A 23,438-nucleotide genomic window follows, 5' to 3' on the forward strand; every position below is an offset into this window, starting at 1 on the left:
ATGACAGCCCCACAACATCCAGAGCCTTTAAGGACTCCGGGCGGATCTCATCCACCCCCGGGGCCTTGCCACCGAGGTGTTTTTTAACTACCTCAGTGACTTTGACCCCAGAGATTGGAGAATCCGCCTCAGAGTCTCCAGGCCCTGCTTCCTCAACGGAAGGCGTGTAGGGGGAATTGAGGAGGTCTTCGAAGTTTTCTCCCCACCAACTCACGACGTCCCGGGTCGAGGTCAGCAGCACGCCATCCCCACTGTAAACAGTGTTGACGTTGCACTGCTTCGCTCCTGAGACGCCGGATGGTGGACCAGAATTTCCTTGAAGCCGTCCGAGAGTCATTCTCCATGGCCTCGCCAAACTCATCCAAGGTGCATCAAAGGCGCATCAGAGGCGGTCCGGCCAAGTCCAGGTCCATCCAAGGCGGTCCCGGCGTCTTCCAGGCCCATCCAAGGCAGTCCCAGCGTCTTCCAGACGCATCCAAGGCGGTCTCGGGGTTGTCCAGGCGCACAGTAGGCGGCCCCGTCATCGTCCGTGCACATTCAGAGCGGCTTCGACGTTGATCAGGCGCATCCGAATTGTTCCCAGCGTCATCCAGGCACAACTAAGGTGATCCCGGCGTCGTCCAGGGCGCATCCAAGGCGGTCCTGGCGTTGTGTAGGCCCATCCAAGGGAGTCCCGACGTCATCCAGGCACATCCAAAGCGGTGCCGGCGTCGTCCAGGCGCTTCCAAGGTGCATCCAAGGCTCATCCAAGGCAGTCCCGGCGTTGTCCAGGCGCATCCAAGCCGGAACCGGCGTCGTCCAGGCGCATTCAAAGCCGGTCTCAGTGTCATCCTGGCGCATACAAGATGATCCCTGCGTCGTCCAAGGCGAATCCAAGGCGGTTCAGGCTTCGTCTAGGGACATCCAAGGCAGTCCTGGCGAGGTCCAGAAGCATTCAAGGAGTATCTAAGGCAGTCCCGGCATCGTCCAGGCGCATCCGAGGCAGTCCCGGCATCATCCAGGCTCAACCAAGGCGGTCCCAATGTTCAGGCGCATGCAAGGTGGTACCAGCATAGTCCAGGCACATCCAAGACAGTCCCGGCGTTGTCCAGGTGCATCCAAAGAAGTCAAAGCAGCGTCCAGGCGCACCCATAGCTGTACTGACATCGTCCAGGCGCATTCAAGGCAGTCCAAGCGTTTTCCAGGTGCATCCAAGGTGCATTTAGAACGGTTCCCAGGGTCGTCCAAAAGCTTCCAAGGTTGATTAAAAGTAAATCCAAGGCACATCCAAGGCACATCCAAGGCGGTCCCGACGGACCCTCCTCTCCAGCACCCCTGAATAGACCTCACCAGGGAGGCTGAGGAGTGTGATTCCCCTGTAATTGGAACACACCCTCCGGTCCCCCTTCTTAAAGAGGGGAACCACCACCCCAGTCTGCCAATCCAGAGGCACTGTCCCCGATGTCCACGCAACGTTGTAGAGGCGTGTCAGCCATGACAGCCCCACAACATCCAGAGCCTTTAAGGACTCCGGGCGGATCTCATCCACCCCCGGGGCCTTGCCACCGAGGTGTTTTTTAACTACCTCAGTGACTTTGACCCCAGAGATTGGAGAATCCGCCTCAGAGTCTCCAGGCCCTGCTTCCTCAACGGAAGGCGTGTAGGGGGAATTGAGGAGGTCTTCGAAGTTTTCTCCCCACCAACTCACGACGTCCCGGGTCGAGGTCAGCAGCACGCCATCCCCACTGTAAACAGTGTTGACGTTGCACTGCTTCGCTCCTGAGACGCCGGATGGTGGACCAGAATTTCCTCGAAGCCGTCCGAGAGTCATTCTCCATGGCCTCGCCAAACTCATCCAAGGTGCATCAAAGGCGCATCAGAGGCGGTCCGGCCAAGTCCAGGTCCATCCAAGGCGGTCCCGGCGTCTTCCAGGCCCATCCAAGGCAGTCCCAGCGTCTTCCAGACGCATCCAAGGCGATCTCGGGGTTGTCCAGGCGCACACTAGGCGGCCCCGTAATCGTCCGTGCACATTCAGAGCGGCTTCGACGTTGACCAGGCGCATCCGAATTGGTCCCAGTGCCATCCAGGCACATCTAAGGTGATCCCGGCGTCGTCCAGGGCGCATCCAAGGCGGTCCTGGCGTTGTCCAGGCCCATCCAAGGGAGTCCCGGCGTCATCCAGGCACATCCAAAGCGGTGCCGGCGTCGTCCAGGCGCTTCCAAGGTGCATCCAAGGCTCATCCAAGGCAGTCCCGGCGTTGTCCAGGCGCATCCAAGCCAGAACCGGCGTCGTCCAGGCGCATTCAAAGCCGGTCTCAGTGTCATCCTGGCGCATACAAGATGATCCCTGCGTCGTCCAAGGCGAATCCAAGGCGGTTCAGGCTTCGTCTAGGGACATCCAAGGCAGTCCTGGCGAGGTCCAGAAGCATTCAAGGAGTATCTAAGGCAGTCCCGGCATCGTCCAGGCGCATCCGAGGCAGTCCCGGCATCATCCAGGCTCAACCAAGGCGGTCCCAATGTTCAGGCGCATGCAAGGTGGTACCAGCATAGTCCAGGCACATCCAAGACAGTCCCGGCGTTGTCCAGGTGCATCCAAAGAAGTCAAAGCAGCGTCCAGGCGCACCCATAGCTGTACTGACGTCGTCCAGGCGCATTCAAGGCAGTCCAAGCGTTTTCCAGGTGCATCCAAGGTGCATTTAGAACGGTTCCCAGGGTCGTCCAAAAGCTTCCAGGGTTGATTAAAAGTAAATCCAAGGCACATCCAAGGCACATCCAAGGCGGTCCCGACGGACCCTCCTCTCCAGCACCCCTGAATAGACCTCACCAGGGAGGCTGAGGAGTGTGATTCCCCTGTAATTGGAACACACCCTCCGGTCCCCCTTCTTAAAGAGGGGAACCACCACCCCAGTCTGCCAATCCAGAGGCACTGTCCCCGATGTCCACGCAACGTTGTAGAGGCGTGTCAGCCATGACAGCCCCACAACATCCAGAGCCTTTAAGGACTCCGGGCGGATCTCATCCACCCCCGGGGCCTTGCCACCGAGGTGTTTTTTAACTACCTCAGTGACTTTGACCCCAGAGATTGGAGAATTCGCCTCAGAGTCTCCAGGCCCTGCTTCCTCAACGGAAGGCGTGTAGGGGGAATTGAGGAGGTCTTCGAAGTTTTCTCCCCACCAACTCACGACGTCCCGGGTCGAGGTCAGCAGCACGCCATCCCCACTGTAAACAGTGTTGACGTTGCACTGCTTCGCTCCTGAGACGCCGGATGGTGGACCAGAATTTCCTCGAAGCCGTCCGAGAGTCATTCTCCATGGCCTCGCCAAACTCATCCAAGGTGCATCAAAGGCGCATCAGAGGCGGTCCGGCCAAGTCCAGGTCCATCCAAGGCGGTCCCGGCGTCTTCCAGGCCCATCCAAGGCAGTCCCAGCGTCTTCCAGACGCATCCAAGGCAATCTCGGGGTTGTCCAGGCGCACACTAGGCGGCCCCGTAATCGTCCGTGCACATTCAGAGCGGCTTCGACGTTGACCAGGCGCATCCGAATTGGTCCCAGTGTCATCCAGGCACATCTAAGGTGATCCCGGCGTCGTCCAGGGCGCATCCAAGGCGGTCCTGCGTTGTCCAGGCCCATCCAAGGGAGTCCCGGCGTCATCCAGGCACATCCAAAGCGGTGCCGGCGTCGTCCAGGCGCTTCCAAGGTGCATCCAAGGCTCATCCAAGGCAGTCCCGGCGTTGTCCAGGCGCATCCAAGCCGGAACCGGCGTCGTCCAGGCGCATTCAAAGCCGGTCTCAGTGTCATCCTGGCGCATACAAGATGATCCCTGAGTCGTCCAAGGTGAATCCAAGGCGGTCCTGGCTTCGTCTAGACACATCCAAGGCAGTCCTGTCGAGGTCCAGAAGCATTCAAGGAGTATCTAAGGCAGTCCCGGCATCGTCCAGCCGCATCCGAGGCAGTCCCAGCATCATCCAGGCTCAACCAAGGCGGTCACAATGTTCAGGCGCATGCAAGGTGGTACCAGCATAGTCCAGGCACATCCAAGACAGTCCCGGCGTTGTCCAGGTGCATCCAAAGAAGTCAAAGCAGCGTCCAGGCGCACCCATAGCTGTACTGACGTCGTCCAGGCGCATTCAAGGCAGTCCAAGCGTTTTCCAGGTGCATCCAAGGTGCATTTAGAACGGTTCCCAGGGTCGTCCAAAAGCTTCCAAGGTTGATTAAAAGTAAATCCAAGGCACATCCAAGGCACATCCAAGGCGGTCCCGACGGACCCTCCTCTCCAGCACCCCTGAATAGACCTCACCAGGGAGGCTGAGGAGTGTGATTCCCCTGTAATTGGAACACACCCTCCGGTCCCCCTTCTTAAAGAGGGGAACCACCACCCCAGTCTGCCAATCCAGAGGCACTGTCCCCGATGTCCACGCAACGTTGTAGAGGCGTGTCAGCCATGACAGCCCCACAACATCCAGAGCCTTTAAGGACTCCGGGCGGATCTCATCCACCCCCGGGGCCTTGCCACCGAGGTGTTTTTTAACTACCTCAGTGACTTTGACCCCAGAGATTGGAGAATCCGCCTCAGAGTCTCCAGGCCCTGCTTCCTCAACGGAAGGCGTGTAGGGGGAATTGAGGAGGTCTTCGAAGTTTTCTCCCCACCAACTCACGACGTCCCGTGTCGAGGTCAGCAGCACGCCATCCCCACTGTAAACAGTGTTGACGTTGCACTGCTTCGCTCCTGAGACGCCGGATGGTGGACCAGAATTTCCTCGAAGCCGTCCGAGAGTCATTCTCCATGGCCTCGCCAAACTCATCCAAGGTGCATCAAAGGCGCATCAGAGGCGGTCCGGCCAAGTCCAGGTCCATCCAAGGCGGTCCCGGCGTCTTCCAGGCCCATCCAAGGCAGTCCCAGCGTCTTCCAGACGCATCCAAGGCGATCTCGGGGTTGTCCAGGCGCACACTAGGCGGCCCCGTAATCGTCCGTGCACATTCAGAGCGGCTTCGACGTTGACCAGGCGCATCCGAATTGGTCCCAGTGTCATCCAGGCACATCTAAGGTGATCCCGGCGTCGTCCAGGGCGCATCCAAGGCGGTCCTGCGTTGTCCAGGCCCATCCAAGGGAGTCCCGGCGTCATCCAGGCACATCCAAAGCGGTGCCGGCGTCGTCCAGGCGCTTCCAAGGTGCATCCAAGGCTCATCCAAGGCAGTCCCGGCGTTGTCCAGGCGCATCCAAGCCGGAACCGGCGTCGTCCAGGCGCATTCAAAGCCGGTCTCAGTGTCATCCTGGCGCATACAAGATGATCCCGCCGTCGTCCAAGGTGAATCCAAGGCGGTCCTGGCTTCGTCTAGACACATCCAAGGCAGTCCTGTCGAGGTCCAGAAGCATTCAAGGAGTATCTAAGGCAGTCCCGGCATCGTCCAGCCGCATCCGAGGCAGTCCCAGCATCATCCAGGCTCAACCAAGGCGGTCACAATGTTCAGGCGCATGCAAGGTGGTACCAGCATAGTCCAGGCACATCCAAGACAGTCCCGGCGTTGTCCAGGTGCATCCAAAGAAGTCAGAGCAGCGTCCAGGCGCACCCATAGCTATACTGATGTCGTCCAGGCGCATTCAAGGCAGTCCAAGCGTTGTCCAGGTGCATCCAAGGTGCATTTAGAACGGTTCCCAGGGTCCTCCAAAAGCTTCCAAGGTTGATTAAAAGTAAATCCAAGGCACATCCAAGGCACATCCAAGGCGGTCCCGACGGACCCTCCTCTCCAGCACCCCTGAATAGACCTCACCAGGGAGGCTGAGGAGTGTGATTCCCCTGTAATTGGAACACACCCTCCGGTCCCCCTTCTTAAAGAGGGGAACCACCACCCCAGTCTGCCAATCCAGAGGCACTGTCCCCGATGTCCACGCAACGTTGTAGAGGCGTGTCAGCCATGACAGCCCCACAACATCCAGAGCCTTTAAGGACTCCGGGCGGATCTCATCCACCCCCGGGGCCTTGCCACCGAGGTGTTTTTTAACTACCTCAGTGACTTTGACCCCAGAGATTGGAGAATCCGCCTCAGAGTCTCCAGGCCCTGCTTCCTCAACGGAAGGCGTGTAGGGGGAATTGAGGAGGTCTTCGAAGCATTCTCCCCACCGACTCACGACGTCCTGGGTCGAGGTCAGCAGCACGCCATCCCCACTGTAAACAGTGTTGACGTTGCACTGCTTCGCTCCTGAGACGCCGGATGGTGGACCAGAATTTCCTCGAAGCCGTCTGAGAGTCATTCTCCATGGCCTCGCCAAACGCATCCAAGGTGCATCAAAGGCACATCAGAGGCGGTCCCGGCCAAGTCCAGGTGCATCCAAGGCGGTCCCAGCGTCTTCCAGGTCCATCCAAGGCAGTCCCAGCGTCTTCCAGACGCATCCAAGGCAATCTCGGGGTTGTCCAGTCGCACACTAGGCGGTCCCGTCGTCGTCCGTGCGCATCCATAGCGGTTTCGACGTTGACCAGGCGCATCCGAATTGGTCCCAGGGTCATCCAGGCACATCTAAGGTGATCCCGGCGTCGTCCAGGGCGCATCCAAGGCGGTCCTGGCGTTGTCCAGGCCCATCCAAGGGAGTCCCAGCGTCATCCAGGCACATCCAAAGCGGTACCAGCGTCGTCCAGGCGCTTTCAAGGTGCATCCAAGGCTTATCCAAGGCAGTCCCGGCTTCATCCAGGCGCATCCGAGGCGATCCCGGAGTCGTTCAAGTGCACTCACGGCAGTCTTGGCATCATCCAGGCGCATCTAAGGCTCATCCTAGGCAATCCCGGCGTTGTCCAGGAGCATCCACGGTGGTTCCGGTGTCGTCCAAGCGCTTCCAAGGTACATCCAAGGCAGTGCCGGCGTCATGCAGGCTCATCCAAGGCAGTCCCTGAGTCATCCAGCCTCATCCAAGGTGATCCCGGCGTCGTCCAGGCTCATTCCAAGAAGGTCCAGGCGTCGTCCCGGCGCATCCAAGCCACATCCAAGACGATGTCGGCGTCATTCAGGCACATTCAAGGCGGTCCTGGTGACGCACAGGCGCATCAAACGCGCATCATAGGCAGTCCCAGCATCGTCTACGCGCACCCAAGGTGGTCCCAGTGTCGTCCAGGCGCCACCAAGGCGGTCCCAGGATCGTCCAGGCGCATACAAGGCGGTCCAGGCGTTGTCCAGGCACATCCAAGGCGTTCCAGAGGTCACTAGATGCATCCAAGGCAATCCCAGCATCGTCCAGGCACATCCAAGACTGTCCCAGCGCCGATCAGGCGCATCCAAAGTGCATCCGAGGTAGTCCCGGTGTCGTCTAGGCGCAACAAAGGCAGTCCCTGCGTCGTCCAGGAGCATCCAAGGCGGTCTTGCCATAGTCCAGGCGCATCCATGACGCATCCGAGGCACATCCTAGGCAGTCCCGAAGTCATCCAGGCGCATCCACGGTGGTACTGGCGTAGTCCAGGCGTATCAAAGACATATCCGAGGCAGTCCCGGCGTCGTCCAGGCGCATCCAAGGTGCATCCTTGACATTCCCGTAGTCGTCCAGCCTCATCCAAGGGAGTCCTGGGGTCGTCCAGGGGCATCCAAGGCGCATCCAACGCTGTCCCGGCGTCATCCAGGCACATCAAAAGCACATCCAAGACGGTCCCAGCAACGTCCAGACACATCCAAAGCGGTCCTTGTGTCGTACAGGCGCATCAGAGGCGCATCCGAGGCGCATCCAAGCAGCATCCAAGGCAGTCCCGGCGTTGTCCAGGCGCATACAAGACGCATTCAAGGCAGTCCCGGCGTTTTTCAGGTGCATCCTAGGCGGTCCTGGCGTCGTGCAGGCGCATCCAAAGCATATCCAAGGCGGTCTCTGCGTCGTCCAGGCGCATCCAAGTCAGGCCCGGCGTCGTCCAGGCGCAACCAAGGAACATCCAAAGAAGTCCCGGCGTCGTCCAGGCGCATCCAAGGCAGTCCCGGTGTCTTCCAAGTTCATCCGAAGCATGTCCAAGGCGTTACCCGCAGCCTAGCCGCAGCCTAGCCGCAGCCTAGCCGCAGCCTAGCCGCAGCCTGGCCGCAGCCTAGCCGCAGCCGAGCCGCAGCCGAGCCGCAGCCGAGCCGCAGCCGAGCCGCAGCCGAGGCGCAGCCGAGGCGCAGCCGAGCCGCAGCCGAGGCGCAGCCGAGGCGCAGCCAAGGCAGTCTCTTCATCATCCAGGCGCATCCAAGGCACATCTAAGGCAGTCCCGGCTTCGTCCAGGCGCATACAAGTAGGTTACGGCGTGATCCAGACGCATCCAAGGAAGTCACGGCGTGATCCAGACGCATCCAAGGCAGTCACGGCTTTGTCCAGGCGCATCCAAGGTGATACCGGCGTCTTTCAGGCCTATCCAAGGCGGTCGCGGCCTCGTCCAGGCGAATACAAGGCGCATTGATGGCGTATCCAAGGTAGTCTCGGCGTTGACCAGGCGCATCCAAGGCTTATCAGAGGCGCATCCAAGACAGTGCCAGCGTCGTCCAGGCGCATCCAAGGCAGTCCCGAAGTTGCCCAAGCACATCCAAGTCTTATCCAAGGTGGTCCAGGCATCATCCAGGCACACCTAAGGAGGTCCTGGTGTCATCCAGGCGCATCCAAGGCGCAATCATGGCGCATCCAAGGCCGTCCCGGCATCGTCCAGACGCATCCAAGGCCGTCCTGGCGTCGTACAGGCGCAACCAAGGCGGTCCCGGCGTCGTCCAGGCGCATTCAACGCGGTCCCGGTGTTGTCCAGGCGCATCAAGGGCGGTCCAGACGTCACAAAGGGCATCCAAGGCAATCCCAGCGTCGTCCAGGCACATCCAAGACGGTCCCAGTGTCGTCCAGGCGCATCCAAGGTGGTCTCAGAATTATCTAGGCGCCTTGTCATCGTCCAGGCGCACCAAAGGCGGTCCCGGCGACGTCCAGGCGCAAGCAAGGCGGTCCAGGTGTCGTCCAAGCGCAACCAAGGCGGTCCCGGCGTCGTCCATACGCATCCAAGGTGATCTCGCTTTAGTCCAGGCGCATCCATGACGCATCCAAGGTGGTCCCAGTGTCATCCAGGCGCATCGAAGGCAGCCCAAGCATCGTCCAGGCGCATCCAAGGCGATCCCGGCTCCATCCAGGCGCATACAAGGCGATCCCGGCTCCATCCAGGCGCATACAAGGCGCATCCCAGGCGGTTCCTGCATCGTCCAGGCGCATGCAAGATGGTCCCTTCCTCTTCTAGGCATGTCCAAGGTGCATTCAAGGCGGTCCAAGCGTCGTCCAGGTAAATCCAAGGCAGTTCTGACGTCGTCCAGGCACACCCAAGGCTGTCCCGGAGTCATTCAGGAGCATCAGACGCGGCCCCGGCGTTGTCCAGGCCCACACAAGGCTGCCCCGGCGTCGTCCAGGCGCATCCAAGGCGGTCCCGGCGTCGGACGGGTGCAACCAAGGCCGTCCCGGCGTCGTCCAGGCGCATGCAAGGCAGTCCCGGCTTCGTCCAGTTGCATCCAAGACAGTCCCGGCTTCGTCCAGCTGCATCCAAGGCAGTCTTGGCACGGTCCAGGTGCATCCAAAGTGATCCCGGCGTCGTCTAGGCGGGTACAAGGTGGTCCCAGCGTCTTCCAGGCACATCCAGGGCAGTCCTGGCATCGTCTGGGCACATCCAAGGTTGTCCTGGCGTCGATTAGGTGCATCCAAGGTGCATCCGAGGCACATTTCAAGCCACATTTCAAGTCGTCTAGGGGCATCCTAGGTGGTCCTGGTGTCGTTCAGGGGTATTCAAGGCGCATCCAAGGTGGTCTTGGCGTTTTAGAGGCGCATCCAATGTGGTCCAAGCATCGTCGAGGTGCATCCAAGGTGATCCCGGCGTCATCCAGAAGCATCCAAAGTGATCCCGCCGTCGTCCAGGCGCATCCAATGCGGTCCCAGCGCCATCCAGGCAGGCCCGGCTTAGTGCGCCTGGACGCCGGTGGGCACCTTGGTGGCCTTGCTTCCCTGCTACTTATCTAGTTCATCTATACAATTTTTATCTATTCAAACAATTCACTTCTCTATTTACATCTATTTTACCAATTAAGTTTTCCATTTTATCTATTTCATCAATTTACGTTACTATTTTCATCTATTTTACCTATTTACTTTACTATTTTCATGTATCTAATTAATCTACTGTTCTATTTTGATCTATTTACTTATCTATTTTGATATACTTTATCTATATACGTTTCTATTTTTATCTATTTTAACTATTTACTTTTCTATTTTTATCTATTTTATCTATTTACTTTCCTATTTTGATGTATTCTATTTGTTTTTTTCATTTTTAGTGATTTTATATACTTTATTTTCTAATTTTATCTAGTTATCTTTTTTACTTTGCTAATTTTATCTATTTTATTTATTTTTTCTATTTTATCTATTTACTTTTTTATTTTATCTACTTTATCTATTTAGTTTTCTATTTTTATCTACTTTATTTAATTTTCTAATTTTATCTAGTTAATTTACTTCACTATTTTTATCTATTTTGTCTATTTACTTTATATCTTTATCTATTTAACTACTTATCAGTTTTATCTTTTTCATCTATTTTTATCCATCAATTTTATCTATTAACTTTTCTAGTTTGATTTATTTACTTTTCGATTTTATCTATTTATTCTTCTATTTTTATCCATTTGATTTTTATTTTAAATCTATTTAATTGTCTAATTTTATCTATTTACTTATCTACTTCTATATACTTATCTATTTTATCTATTTATCTATCTAATTTTATCCATCCCTCCATCCATCCATCCATCCAGCCACTATTTTTATCTATTTACTTATCTATTTTTATCTATTTAATTATCTAATTTTATCTATTTACTTATCTACTTCTATATGCTTTATTTACTTTTCTATTTTATCTATTTATTCTTCTATTTTTATCCATTTAATTTTTATTTTAAATCTTTTTAATTATCTAATTTTATCTATTTACTTATCTACTTCTATATACTTATCTATTTTATCTATTTATCTATCTAATTTTATCCATCCCTCCATCCAGCCATCCATCCAGCCACTATTTTTATCTATTTACTTATCTATTTTTATCTATTTAATTATCTAATTTTATCTATTTACTTATCTACTTCTATATACTTATCTATTTTATCTATTTATCTATCTAATTTTATCCATCCCTCCATCCATCCATCCATCCAGCCACTATTTTTATCTATTTACTTATCTATTTTTATCTATTTAACTATCCATTTTTATCTATTTATATTTCTATTTTTATATATTTATCTACCTTAGCTATTTTTATCTATTTTACTTATCCATTTTTATTTAATTACTTATCTACTTGTATATACGTATTTATTTTATCTATTTAATTATCTAATTTTATCCATCCTCCATCCATCCATCCATCCACTATTTTTATCTATTTACTTATCTATTTTTATTTATTTAACTATAAATTCATCTATTTATTTTTCTATTTTTATATATTTATCTATTTTATCTAATTTTATCTCTTTTATTTATGCATTTTTATCTATTTACTTATCTACCTCTATACACTTGTTAATATATTTACTTTTCTATTTTTATCTATTTACTTTTCTAATTTTGTCTATTTTAATCTAGTTACTTTTCTAATTTGATCTATTTACTAATCTATTTTTAGCTATTTACTTTCGTATTTCCAGCTATTTACTTCTGTTTTTATCTATTTACTTATCTATTTGTTGCTGTTTACTTATCAATTTTTATCTATTTTCTTATCTACTCACACTTATCGATTTAATCTATTTACTCAGCTATTTTTTTCTATTTACTGCTTTTATCTATTTGTCTATTTACTTCAAGGCGCATCCGAGGCGGCCCCGGCGTTGTCCAGGCGCACACAAGGCGGTTCCGGCGTCGTCTAGGTGCGTCCAGGTGCATCCAAGGCGCATCCAAGGCAGTCCCGGCATCATCCAGGCGCATCCAAGGCGGTCCTGGTGTCGTCCAGGGGCATCCAAGGCCCATCCAAGGTGCATCCGAGGCAGTTCCAGCATCGTCCAGGCGCATCCAAGGCATTCCCGACGTCCTCCAGGCGCATCCAAGGCAGTCCCAGCGTCGTCCAGGTGCAACCAAGGCAATCCCGACGTCGTCCAAGCGCATACAAGGCAGTCTCGGCGTCGTCCAGGCGCAGCCAAGGTAGTCCTGGCATCGTCTAAGCGCATCCAAGGCGCATCCAAGGAACATCCTGGTGTTGACTAGGCGCATCCAAGCCAGTCCCGCATCATCCAGGCGCATCCTCGGCGGTCCTGTCATCGTCCAGGCGGATCCAAGGCGGTGCCGGCGTCATGCAGGCTGCATCCAAGTCGCATTCAAGGCGCATCCAAGGCGCAATCATGGCGGTCCCGGCATCGTCCAGACGCATCCAAGGCGGTCCTGGCGTCGTGCAGGCGCAACCAAGGCGGTCCCGGCGTCGTCCAGGCGCATCCATGGCGGTCCCGGTGTTGTCCAGGCGCATCAAGGGCGGTCCAGAGGTCACAAAGGGCATCCAAGGCAATCCCAGCGTCGTCCAGGCACATCCAAGACGGTCCCAATGTCGTCCAGGCGCATCCAAGGTGGTCTCAGAATTATCTAGGCGCCTTGGCAACGTCCAGGCGCACCAAAGGCGGTCCCGGCGTCGTCCAGGCGCAAGCAAGGCGGTCCAGGTGTTGTCCAAGAGCAACCAAGGCGGTCCCGGCGTCGTCCATACGCATCCAAGGCGGTCCAAGCATCGTCCAGGCGCATCCAAGGCGATCCCGGCTCCATCCAGGCGCATACAAGGCGCATCCCAGGCGGTTCCTGCATCGTCCAGGTGCATGCAAGATGGTCCCTGCCTCTTCCAGGCATGTCTAAGGCGCATTCAAGGCGGTCCAAGCGTCGTCCAGGTACATCCAAGGCAGTTCTGACGTCGTCCAGGCACACCCAAGGCTGTCCCGGAGTCATTCAGGAGCATCAGACGCGGCCCCGGCGTTGTCCAGGCCCACACAAGGCTGCCCCGGCGTCGTCCAGGCTTATCCAAGGGGGTCCCGGCGTCGGCCGGGTGCAACCAAGGCTGTCCCGGCGTCGTCCAGGCGCATGCAAGGCAGTCCCGGCTTCGTCCAGCTGCATCCAAGGCAGTCCCGGCTTCGTCCAGCTGCATCCAAGGCAGTCCCGGTGTGGTCCAGGTGCATCCAAAGAGATCCCGGCGTCGTCTAGGCGGGTAAAAGGTGGTCCCAACGTCTTCCAGGCACATCCAGGGCAGTCCTGGCATCGTCTGGGCACATCCAAGGTGCATCCAGGGTGGTCCTGGCGTCCATTAGGTGCATCCAAGGTGCATCCGAGGCACATTTCAAGCCACATTTCAAGTCGTCCAGGGGCATCCTAGGTGGTCTTGGGGTCGTCCAGGGGCATCCAAGGTGGTCTTGGCGTCTTACAGGCGCATCCAATGTGGTCCAAGCATCACTGAGGCGCATCCAAGGTGATCCCAGCGTCATCCAGAAGCATCCAAGGTGATCCCGCCGTCGTCCAGGCGCATCCAAGCTGAGCTTGGCGTCAACCAGGCGCATTCAAGGCTGTCCCGGCGTCGTCCAGAGACATCCAAGGCAGTCCCAGCGGCGTCCAGACGCATTCAAGGCGGTCTCAGCGTTGTCCTGGCGCATACAAAGCATATCCAAGGCGGTCCCGGCCTCACCCAGGCGCATTCAAGGCGCATCCAAGGCAGTCCTGGCGTCGTCCAGGCGCATCCAAGGCAATCCCGGCGTCGTCCAGGCGCATGTAAAATGGTTCTCCGGCGTCGTCCAGGCGTGACCAAGGCGATCCCAGCGTCCAAGCACGTCCAAGGCGCATTCAAGGCTCATCCAAGGCGGTCCAAGCATCGTCCAGATGCATCCAAGGCAGTTCTGACGTCGTCCAGGCACATCCAAGGTAGTTCCAAAGTCATCCAGGCGCATTCGACGCGGTCCCGGCATCGTCCAGGCGCATCCGAGGCAGGCCCGGCTTTGTTCAGGCACATCAAAGGCAGTCCTGGCGTCGACTCGGTGCATTAAAGTCAGTCGCGGAGTCGTCCAGGCGCATTCAAGGTGGTCCTGGCTTGGTCTCAGCGCATCCAAGGCGGTCCCGGCGTTGTCCAGGCGCATCCCAGGCAGTCCTGGCTTGGTCCAAGCGCATCCAAGTCGGTCTTTGCTTCGTCCAGGCGCATTCGAAGCAGTCCTGGCTTCATCCAGGCACGTCCAAGGCAGCGTACCAAATTGCTCAGTGCAAAATAAAAAACCACCATTGCAAAAGACCTACCTGCAGTCGTGGATATGGTCTCCGTCATGCTGCCTCATTCACATTAAAAAAGAAATCATTTTAATTACTTTTGTTTTGTAGGATAAAATGTTTTAAATATTGTGCTTCTTACTTTGAATTGAATATTAATTATTGCTGTTATTTCATTTAATATTATGTTTGCTCATTATTTTGTATTTTCTTCAGCATAAAATGGCAGCTGGTCAAGAATGTTTAGAGTTTAAAAATTCACAATTTATTTTTTAATTTCAGGCAAAGTGATGCACATTCAATCTGTTCTGTTACAGACACAAAAACAATGTTATAATACAGTTATTCTTTACTGTAAGTTGACCTTTCTTTTTGATTTAGTTTTGTTTGCTTTAATCATTGAAGAATCATTCAAGTTTAATGTTAATAAGGGTACAAGCGTGGGGGGCTCAAAATGTTTTTTTCTCTCTGGGGGGCATCAGGGAATTGATTGAGCAGCACTGATCTAAGCGCAGGCGCAGGGCAGGGCAGGGTAGGGCAGGGCAGGTTATATTGTTATATTGCAGTTATAATGACCGCAACATTAATCTAGAATTGTTAGCATTATATGTTAGCATTAAGCTCATACAAAACAAACATCCGGGAGATGCTAAAATACTTGTCGTACAGTGTGACTTTTGTAAATGAAATATCAAAGTCAAAGTCAAAGTCAGCTTTATTGTCAATTTCTCCACATGCCAAAGACACACAATATATATAATGACTTACTTGTTTGCTGTTCTCCTCGAGTCTTCAGATCATAATGGCAGACGTCTTTTTGATTTAGTTTTGTTTGCTTTAATCATTGAAGAATCATTCAAGTTTAATGTTAATAAGGGTACAAGCGTGGGGGGCTCAAAATGTCTTTTTCTCCCTGGGGGGCATCAGGGAATTGATTGAGCAGCACTGAACTAAGCGCAGGCGCAGGGCATGGCATGGCAGGGGTGGGGTGGGGTGGGCAGGGCAGGGTAGGGCAGGGCAGGGCAGGGCAGGGCAGGGCAAGGGTGAGCAGTTTCAACCAGATGAGGGCACATGACATAGCCGCACACAAAAGACTTATGCTAGTTGCGTTAATCTGTCGATGGTGTTTTCCACCATTGATGCGTTGGCATCAAGCTAACCAACCTTAGCATTCATCACATTTTCTTCACATACTGTGTCAAATCTGTATTGGGTGGTTCGCAGCCACCAAAATATTTGAGCCACTAAGCTTCAATCAATTTTTGGTATACATAATATATTGTATGCTGTGAGTATTGTTATATTTTCTGCCTACAAGTGTTGCTGCCAAGTTTGTGTTCAAATATCAGTGATATATTGGAGTTATAATGACTAACATTAATCTAGAATTGTTAGCATGGTTGTGTTAGTCTGTCGATGGTGTTTTCCATAATGCGTTAGCATCAAGCTAACCAAGCTTAGCATTCATCACATTTTCTTCACACACAGTGTCAAATCTGTATTGGGTGGTTCGCAATCACCAAAATATTTGAGCCCCTAAGCTTCAATCACTTTTTAGAATACATAATATATATGCCTCTGAGTTTAGTTATATTTTCTGTCTACAAGTGTTGCTGTAAAGTTTGTGTTCAAATATCAGTTATATTGGAGTTATATGACTGCAACCTTAATCTAGAATTGTTAGCATTGTATGTTAGCATTAAGCTCAGACAAAACTAAAACATCCGGGAGTTGCTAAAATACTTGTCGTACAGTGTGACTTTTGTAAATGAGAAATAATGACTTACTTGTTTGCTGTTCTTCTCAAGTATTCAGATCATAATGGCTGACGTAATTTTTGGAACTCCAAATGAACATATGGAATTTACAGTAGACATTGAAAGGCAGGCAAATGCAACTCGTGCAGCCCCCTAAAAAAAATTACAAAAGGAAAATAGTTCATTTAATTTATTTTTTACGTTATAAAAACCTACAGTCATAGCATAATTGAAAAGAATGTAAAGAATTAAATAAAAACAGCTTGCACATAATGATTTCATGCTTGTAACAGACTTGAGCCTATATATGGTCTGCAGAAACGAGCTCTAAGAGTAATATGTTGTGTACATCCGAAACGTTCATCTCAGCCTCTTTTTACTCAGCGAGGTATCCTCACTGTTTTTCAAGTCAATCATCTTCAAATTGGTCTCTTGCTTCATGGCTCATTGGGGAGAACCCTTCCCCTATTTTTTCATAACTTATTTAGACAGAATTCTCAGGTCCATAATTACCCCACATGCAGCTCAAATGACCTCAGACCACCAATAGCCCGTACAGCCCAAACTCAATTTAACATACTAGGCTACAGCGGGTCAAAGATTTACAATTCGCTTCCACTATTTTTATGGGCTTTTCTTACCAATTTAAGAAGGCTCTGAAATCACTTATCTTAGACACTAAATACTTTCCATATGGTATGCTAAATGAACCTGGCTGGATCCATTCATTATTCTCTTTAGTTATAGTTTTGGTGTGCTTTTTCCCTATTGTTGTATGCTTTATCCCTGTTATTAATGTTTCTTTTTTCATCTGTATGACATGTATTAGGATGCATATTTCTCTATCCATTGAAATTTTACCTTAAATGTATTCATATTTCTGGAGAATGCTACTTTGCAAGCCCCTGGAGGGTTTTTGAGACATTCTTTTTCACATGTATTTAATCTACGTACATTTTAAATGTTTTTGTATGTGAAAATAAACAAACAAAAATAATTAAAAAATTAAGCAAAAGTATACAACATGTGAAATTAGATTAACATTACTTCTCTAAAACGCTTAAACGCTCAAACTCGGCCACAATATGTCAATAATAATAATCCAGCTGGTTATCAACACTTTTGTAGAAAAGCTGATACTACCTGCAGCCGTGGATATATGGTCTCCGTCATGCTGCCTTATTTTCATTAAAAAAACAGCACAAATTGTTTTATTTATTTTTGTTTTGTAGGTTAAAATGTTTTATATATTGTGCTCCAGAGTTAATGGTGCTAATTACTTTGAATTGAATATTATTTATTGCTGTTATTTAATATTATGTATGTTAATTATTATTTTATTGTATTTTTTTAGCATAAAATGGCAGTTGGTCAAGAATGTTTAGCATTTAAATAATCATAATTTATCTTAATTTCAGGCAAAGTGATGCACATTGAATCTGTTCTGTTACAAACTAAAAAACAATGTTATTCTTTATTGTAAGTTGATCTTTCTTTTTTATTTATTTTTTGTTTTCTTTAATCATTAAAGAAACATTAAAGTTTAATGTTGATAATGGTACAAGCTTGGGGGTGGCGTAAAATGTTTTCTTCTCCCTAGGGGGGGCATCTCAGAAAATGATTGAGAAACACTGATCTCAACGCAGGCGCAGGGCAGGGCAGGCAGTTTCAACCAGATGCAGGCACATGACATAGCTGCAAACAAAAGACTGATGCTGGTTGTGTTAGTCTGTCGATGGTGCTTTCAATAATGCGTTAGCATCAAGCTAACCAAGCTTAGCATTCATCACATTTTCTTCACATACTGTGTCAAATCTGTATTGGGTGGTTCGCAGTCACCAGCATATTTGAGCCACTAAACATCAATCAATTTTTAGTATACATAATATATGCACGTGAGTATTGTTATATTTTCTGCCTACAAGTGTTGCTGCAAAGTTTGTGATCAAATATTGGTGTTATATTGGAGTTATAACAACTGCAACGTTGATCTATAATTGTTAGCATTGTATGTTAACATTAAGCTCAGACAAAACTAAAACATCTGGGAGATGCTAAAATACTTGTCGTAAAGTGTGACTTTTGTAAATGAGTAATAATGACTTACTTGTTTGCTGTTCTCAAGTATTCAGATCATAATGGCTGACGTAATTTTGGAACTCCAAATGAACACACATGGAACATCCACTACACCATTGAAATGCAGGCAAATGCAACTCGCGCAGGCCCCTAAAAAAAACAATACAAAACAAAAATAGTTTATTTTGTTTGTTTTTTACTTCATAAAAACCTACAGTAATAGCATAATTGAAAAGAACGTAAAGAATTACAGAAAGGGTTGTACATAATGGTTTCATGCTTCAGTATAATACAAAGAGTTGAGCCACTAAACTTCAATCAGTTATTAGTATACATAATATACGGGACTGTCTCAGGAAATTAGAATATTGTGATAAAGTTCTTTATTTTCTGTAATGCAATTAAAGAAACAAAAATGTTGTACATTCTGGATTCATTACAAATCAACTGAAATATTGCAAGCCTTTCATTATTTTAATGTTGCTGATTATGGCATAGAGCTTAAGAAAACTCAAATATCCTTTGTCAAAATATTAGAATATCATGAAATAGTATACTAGTAAGGTAACGCAATCAAAACTAAACCACGTTTTCCCTTCTGTGTTCTGACCAACAGCCGGGGGTAAAAAGAGCATAACCATCCGAGCCAACCCCCGATACAGTCCTCAGGCTCCCCAACAATAGCGGTAGCAGTTTGCATTATTTTATTGCAAAGTTTTTCCTTATTCAGATTTGTTTCAAGATTAGTTACAGTTAGACTTCACTTTAATGTTTAATGCAGTTATTGCAATTTTGTTGTTTTATCACAGTAGATTGGTTTATTTACATTTTAAAAACCAGTAGCCATTCATCTACAAATATAATTGCACTTTAGTTTACATATTTAAATGTTCAGATATTAAGATGTGACACAGATTTTGCATGATTTGATAGAGGCAAAATAATATGCTTACTCTTTCAAATATAGTAGTATAATCATTTGTTTCAGATGTAATTATTTTCTGAATAAAAATTAAATTTGGTGTTCAAAAAGTCATTTTTCAAACCTGAGTCTTGTAAAAGAGGGGGTCGTCTTGTAATCGGTGTCGTATTATATTTGGGCCAATACAGTAATATGAAATTAGATTAACATTACTTCTCTAAAACGCTTAAACCCTCAAACTCGGCCACAATATGGCAATATTAATATTCCAGCTGGTTATCAACACTTTTGGGCAGTCAAAGACACTAGAATACTGTATGAACATCAATTGAAAACGAAGCAACACGGCACATAATATTTTCAAATAGACGAGATAAACACATTTTTCACGAGACATACTTTTAGGTTTGCCCATATTTAAGGGCAAGCCTATAAATCATTCTAATATTACACACCATTTCCATACATTTGTAGAGCAGTTTAGAGGGGAAAAATCGTGAAGTATGGTAGGCCAAGCTACAAGCTAAAACTCCGTCGTGTTGCCCCGAATATGCTGTTAGCGCTAAACTACGCGCGAACGAGAACAATTACTACAATACTACCAATATTAGTACAATAGTCCATCGTATCATTTAATAAAGTCGTTTATTATTAAACTCTCCATATTATTACAATTGTTGGTAGTAGTTAACATCGTTCTTACCTCATGCGTTTCAACGCAATTTAAAAAGGAGACAGCCGCCAATTGATGACACACACCTGCGCAGTTCACAGTTAAACTCTGCCACAATATGGCAATATTAATATTCCAGCTGGTTATTAACACTTTTGGGCAGTCAAAGAAACCAAAAATATTGTATGAAGATCAACCAATTGAAAGCGAAGCAACACGGCACATCATATTTTCAAATTAACGAGATAAACACGTTTTTAACGAGACATACCTTTAGGTTTACCCATATTTAGGGGCAAGTCTACCAATCATTCTAACAGTACAAATCATTTCCATACATTTGTAGAGCAGTTTAGAGGGGAAAAAAATGTGAAGTATGGTAGGCCAAGCTACAAGCTAAAACTCCGTCGTGTTGCCCCGAATGCTGTGTTCGCGCTAACGCGTGAACGAGAACAATTGCTACAATACTACGAATATTAGTACAATAGTTCATCGTATCATTTAATAAAGTTGTTTATTATTCAACTCTCCATATTATTACGATTGTTTGTAATAGTTAACATCGTTCTTACCTCATGCGTTTCAATGCTATTTAAAAAGGAGACAGCCGGCAATTGATTACACACACCTGCGCAATTCACAGTTAAACTCGGCCACAATATGGCAATATTAATATTCCAGCTGGTTAACACTTTTGGGCAGTCAAAGACACCAAAAATACTTTATTAACATCAACCAATTGAAAACGAAGCAACACGGCACATCATATTTTCAAATAAACGAGATGAACACATTTTTAACGAGACTTACCTTTAGGTTTGACCATTTTCAGGGGCAAGTCTATAAACCATTCTAACAGTACACACTATTTCCACACATTTGTAGAGCACTTTAGAGGGAAAAAATCGTGAAGGATGGTAGGCCAAGCTACAAGCTAAAACTCCGTCGTGGTGCTCCGAATGCTGTGTTAGCGCTAAGCTACGCGCGAACGAGAACAATTACTACAATACTACCAATATTAGTACAATAGTTCATCGTATCATTTAATAAAGTTATTATTTAACTCTCCATATTATTACGATTGTTGGTAGTAGTTAATTTACAATACATCGTTCTTACCTCATGCGTTTCACCGCTATTTTGAATGGAGGCAGCCGGCATGTGATTACACCTGCGCTAGTGTTGGACGGTGAGTGAACGATTCGGATAAAAGGAAGAACTCTTTTCAATGAACGAATTACTTCCTAACGTGATTCGTTCTTTTTTCCTTTCATATACAACTTCAACCAGTAGATGTCAGTAATGCCCATTGAAGCTGGTGCTACCCAGCCGTAAAACAAAACGAAGAAGAAAATCAGCCAATCAGCAGCGCCAGCGAGCGTTACATGGAGGAGGGACTTTCCGAGTCAGTGACGTAACTTCCCGTTCATGAACGAATCGTCAATTGAGATTCGTTCAATCTGAGATTCGTTCACCAACTAACGAATCTTAGATTGATTGAATCACTCAGTGAGTGAATCACTCAGTGAGTGAATCACTCACTGAGTGATTCGCATTTCCAGTTCGCCGCGAGAACGGATCAGTGAGGGAACGAATCCTGGCTTTCCCGTTTGCGAGACAATGAGTGAACTGCCTTCCTGTGCATCAACGGATCAGTCAGTAAATATGTTGCGTCTCCTGGCGTAAACTATGTAAGCCAGAATGTACATTTACGATTTACTTATAGTCGGTTTTAAATAACGTGTATGCATATATATGCCTAAATGTTGTTATTCAATATATGCACTGCAGTTTCACATTAGATTGCTGGTTTGAGATGTACTTTTATTATTATTATTATTATTATTTTAATAGACATTTATGTTATAACTTGTCTGTTTTTTTTGTTCCTTGTTTTTATATTCACCAATTAAAACATAAAAATCAGACATTTGGTTAACTGCTTTATATGACAATATGTGTGTGTTTTGCGTTGTTGTATGAGTTGGTGTCCCCCAAAATAACAAATGTCGGCATAACGGGTTTTTTTTCAACCTTTTATTCAAACACAAACACATTCGGTGTAATAACACCATCAACTACAAGCCAACAAATACAAAATTAAAATATCAATGTCAACATAACGTGTGTCGGGTGGCAATGGCATAGCAGCAATGCTGTCTGTCACTCACTCCTGAATCTACGCGAACGACCAATCAGCAGCGCCAGCGAGGGTTAGATGGAGGAGGGACTTTACGAATCATGACGTAATTTTCCGTTCACGAACGAGTCAGTGACGCAACTTCCCGTTCACGACTGGGTGATAGAAAGAAATGTGTTAATTACCCGAGCCAATTATTATCATATATAATAATTTGGGGGTAGTTGTATTGTTTGATGTGTATGGGTTATTTCCACTGGATATTATTTAAAAAAAAAAAAAAAAGAAAGCCGTATCATTTTGTGTGTTTGTGTGTGGGGGGATTCGTTGAACGATTTGTTTGAACAAATCTTAGGAGTGAACTGATTCTAAAGATCCGTTCACCTAAAAGAACTGGAATGCACATCACTAACCTGCGCATTACGAAAGGCCCAACCTAGTATTCAGTTAATTGCTGATTTAAATGAACCATTTGAATAAAACGAACACGATGAAATTAAAAATAAAGTCGTCAAATAAAATACTAGATGAAAAAAAGAATACGATGCGAATTGAAGAAATGAACCACCGCTTCCTTCATGCTTGTTGGGCTTCCGTAGGTGTGCTCTGTGCAAGTGGTTCGTTTGCTTTGTGAATTGAGCATTTAGACCATTTTAAAATATAAATCTAAGTTTATATATATATATATATATATATATATATATATATATATATATATATATATATATATATCAGAAATCTTGAATGCAGCATTTTACCTCAAAACAATGGTGCTTCAAGTGCAATTGTATACTATTCAGGTAGTTTTAGTGTTGCAAAACTAGGAGAGTTGTGAAGGAATGAGGTCGAAATAAAAAAAGTCCTGCCTAGCTACAAAAACAGATATGCTCAAACCTCATTGAATAAAGTACATAAGCAGACAAGTATATTCACATATTAAATAAATAAAAGAAACATTTTAAGCATATAATTATACCTACACACCAAATCAATAAAGAAGACATAACTAGACATTTTTGATAAGTGGTAATGAGAAAGGTTTTTATAACTTTATGATCTGATATATGTTTCTGAGCACTTTGAAAAAACAAATGTCTTTTGATATATTGCCTAAATAGCTTAATGACCCTTAAGGAACTGTGTAATGCATGCCTGATGATTTTCTAAATCACGGACACTGCCAAAGTCGTCTAAAAATGTTCAGTACTTGATTGTATCTTATGTTTTGACAAATGCTAGACGCCAGTTTTCGATTACTACTGAACGTTCTGGACAGAGGGAAATATTTTACCTAACAAAGAAAAGATATGGTTGAAAGCATGATTAAACTAAGAATATGATGACGTAAGCAAGTAAATGGAGATCAAAAGAACAAACTTTGCATAGTCAGGGAACAGTAATAGATTAATGATGTCACAGCCAAAAGCTCACATAATTTCGTACAAAATGACAAAACTGAAAGAATGATGAAAGAATTAGGTGAGACAGTGTATGTGCAAGAATGGAGGAGAATGTTTACAGGAAGGTCACTTGGAGATAAAACCAGCAGGTGCCAGAGGGAGACAGCCCAGCCAAAGATGATCGTCAAGGCTGAAAGACGGAAAGGAAAACAACAGCCCCCGCACATCGAATCGCCCATAATCAG

The 23,438-nt window shown here is 47.4% G+C and overlaps 1 protein-coding gene across 5 annotated transcripts in view; it reads right to left on the bottom strand.

The window, feature by feature from the left end:
* Positions 1-20,932, bottom strand: part of eva1ab (eva-1 homolog A, regulator of programmed cell death b) — a 155,999-nt gene extending 135,067 nt beyond the window's left edge. For 4 of the 5 annotated variants that reach the window (XM_088372109.1, XM_088372107.1, XM_088372105.1 and 1 more), the window contains exons 1-2: positions 20,773-20,932; positions 18,087-18,208 (exon numbers count right to left, since the gene is read on the bottom strand). The gene's annotated coding sequence lies outside the window, so the exon portion shown is untranslated. Of the gene's footprint in view, positions 1-18,086; positions 18,209-19,683; positions 19,745-20,772 lie in introns of those variants that run through there. The other variant, XM_088372110.1, reaches the window with a different exon arrangement.
* Between the last annotated feature and the right edge of the window lie 2,506 nt (positions 20,933-23,438).

The sequence above is a fragment of the Syngnathus floridae genome, chromosome 3 (genome assembly GCF_059516105.1).
Source record: "Syngnathus floridae isolate MCC-2025c chromosome 3, RoL_Sflo_1.0, whole genome shotgun sequence".
Lineage (NCBI taxonomy): Eukaryota > Metazoa > Chordata > Actinopteri > Syngnathiformes > Syngnathidae > Syngnathus > Syngnathus floridae.